Source organism: Brassica rapa, chromosome A09 (genome assembly GCF_000309985.2).
Source record: "Brassica rapa cultivar Chiifu-401-42 chromosome A09, CAAS_Brap_v3.01, whole genome shotgun sequence".
NCBI lineage: Eukaryota > Viridiplantae > Streptophyta > Magnoliopsida > Brassicales > Brassicaceae > Brassica > Brassica rapa.
The window spans coordinates 20,917,769-20,920,802 of NC_024803.2; the positions used below are offsets into that span (position 1 = coordinate 20,917,769).

General features: G+C 45.4%; 1 non-coding gene across 1 annotated transcript; it reads left to right on the forward strand.

Annotated features, from left to right (window-relative positions):
• The first annotated feature begins 2,177 nt into the window (after nt 1-2,177).
• LOC117128670 lies at nt 2,178-2,284 on the forward strand. Its single transcript, XR_004452065.1, has one exon. It is a non-coding gene; the product is annotated as a small nucleolar RNA R71 (small nucleolar RNA).
• Nucleotides 2,285-3,034: the final 750 nt, after the last annotated feature.

The following is a 3,034-nucleotide window of genomic DNA, read 5'->3' on the forward strand; positions in this document are numbered from 1 at the left end:
ACGAAAACCCTCCCCCAGACTTACTTCACACTGTTCCTGGTGTGAAAATAAATCAGAAAGAAGGTGAAACAAGAATAAAAAAAAAAATTTTGGTTGGGATACTTACCTGAGTGGAGCGGGCGCTCCATCCAAATTCTGGGTGTTCTATCGTCAGATCGTCGCCTGGAACAATTGCTTTTTTTTCATGGGGCAGGTTGTTTCGTTTCTGCAACCCAGAATTTTTGAAGTATCTCAGATTTTTTTGCTTTTTGACCTGAGACTCAATAAACTAAAACGAAAATAAGCAACCAAAAACAAAACCAAGTTATATTTACACTTACCAGTGGGTTGCCTCCCACCAAGTGCTTGGTTTAAGTCTCTAGCTTGACTTGGTGACTGGGATCTGTCGGGTTGAACAGGAGGGCCTGTTCCAAAACAAGCTCCACAATCAGACATGTTCAGCTTCAAAATCCTGCTCTACAACCCTTTCACAGCAGCTTCCCCTTTCTCCGTCAGCTCATGTGTGAGAATAGCTCTGACTTTAGAGAATGGTTTAGAGGTACCCTTGCACTTTACCTCATACTCAATGAAGTTCTCATCACACTTGAGAGGTATCAAAGTCATTGTACGATCTCCCTTGACCCTTTTCTTCTGGACTTTCTGTTTCACCCTTGAATTCCCTCTGAATTTAGTAGGATCAGTGCATGGATCTTCATCAGATAACAGCCTGCTCTCACCCTTATCACCATGCTCCTTCTCTGGAACAACCTTCAGCTTTTCTACATCAAACACTGAGATGCGAGAGGCGTGTGATGAGGAAGATTTGGTGGGTACAGCCTTGTAGAAAACTTTCTTGTTGATGTTGGAGAAGCAGACTCTCTTGTTGGACATATCGATGGTTGCTCCAGCAGTAGCCATGAATGTCCTTCCAAATATCAAAGGCATCTCATGATCCTTGTTCATCTCAACAACTTGAAACTCAGCAGGAACAACGCATTCTCCTACTTGAACATGAAGGCTGCGGATGGTTCCATATGGGACTGCTCTGAAAGAGTTTGCAAAGGTCAGGGTCAGCTGAGAACGCTCAATATCAGCAATACCCAAATCGTCTACAATAGCCTTTGAGATGAGATTCACACAAGAACCAGAATCACAAAGAGCGTCCTTAAAGGTTGTTCCTGCGATGGAACATGGGAAAACAAATTTTCCAGGATCATCAACCTTAGGCAATACCGTCAGTGCGGGTGTAAACAGTGCTTTGGTATGGAGGACCTTGATCTCCTCTTGAGTCTCTCTACAGTTTTTAAAGAACTTGAGCAATGGACGAATCTGCAGAGCATCTTCGAATGCAAGTTCTTTAGGAAGCTTTTTTCACCATCTTGTTAAAACTTATCAGCTGCTCTTCACTAATGGGATCCATCAGATGTCTAGGTGGAATTGGATAGGGAACCTTGGGAACATAGACTCGAGATGGTGGAGTCTCAGCAGATTCGTCAGGAGCAGTTACTGCAAAGCTAGCAGACTGCTCTGTGTTCTCTTCTGCGCCTAGAACAGTCTCAACGAACGGCTGCTCTATTGCATTACAGTGCTCAGTCCTAGGATTTTTTTCAGGGAGCATCTCTTGTTGCCTCTTGACACTCTCAGCTGTTTGAGCAAGCTGAACATCGATCTTTCTTATGTGGATCGCAAGAGCGTCATACTTGTTATTCAGCTCAGTGAACATGTTGCCCATCCTGGTGTCCATTTCCGTGGTTACCTGATTCAACACCTTGGCCTGAACCTGCTGACCCTGCAACAGCTGTTGCATCATCATACCCAGACCCTTCAGCTCATCTGTTTGACTGTTCCCGTTAGCTGGAACAGCTTGCTGATTGCTCTGCGGTTGTCGCTTGTTTTGGTTCTGAATATGCCCGGCCGTAGCTTGCTCCATGCTGAAGACGTGCCCTTGGTTGTTTTTCAGTAGCTGATCAACCTTGGCAGTCAGCTCATCTATTTACTGGGTGTCGGAACTGTTCCCTTTCATGGAGCAATCACTCTCCTCTTTCTTATTAGCTGAGCTAGCAGTCATGTTCTCAATCAGCTTAAACGCTCCATCAGTGGTTTGAGTCATGAGGTCTCCATTGCTCGCAGAGTTTAGAGCACCTTGGTATTTCCAGTCCAATCCATCATAGAAAATGTCCAAGAGGTAATCATTATCAAATCTATGGTGAGGACATTCTCTGCGTTAGTCATTGAAGCGCTCCCATGCGTCGCAGAAAGGCTCATCCGTGAGCTGTCTGAAGGAGGCGATCTTGTTCCTCAATGCAGCTGTTCTCGCCTTAGAGTAGAAATGGCTGAGGAACGCTGATCGGACCTGTTCCCATGAAGTGAGAGAGCCGGTAGGGAGAGAGTTCAACCACCGTGCAGCTTTTCCATCAAGAGAGAATGGGAATAGCATGCACCTGATGTAGTCTGGTGGAACACCATTCGCTCGAGTTAAACTGCAGACTTTTTCGAAGCTCTCAATATGATCCATTGGAATTTCTGTAGAGAGACCAGAGAACACCTTTCTCTGTACTAGACCAATCAAAGCAGGATTGATCTCGAAGTCCTGCCTGGTGCAGGGTGGAGGAACAATGGCAGAGCGCGTAGTAGGGATGTTGCAAGGAAGGTTTCTCTGCCCGATTGGAACACTCTGCGCCTGTTGTTCCTGCCGCGCGAGAGCAGCCTGTTCAGCAGCATCCTTCTGAGCTTGGATGGTCTGCTGCATTTGAAGCATTTGTTGTTGCATCTGTTGCAACTGAGCAGTGAGTTGCTCTTGATTGGCGTGATCACCAATAGTGGTGTCGGTTTGCCTTGGCTGTTGACGAATTGTTCTTTCTAAACTTGCTAGCTCCTGGTTGCTAAATGTAACTAACTCTCCTTGTGCGTTTCTCCGAGTATGTCTACTGGTCATGCACCTGAAAAATTAGCTGAAACAAAAAGGATAGGGCAAGCTAGAGGTCTTAGACTAAATAAATAACCGAAAAATAAAGGTAAAAAGAAGGTCCCTGGTAACGGCGCCAAATTGATATTA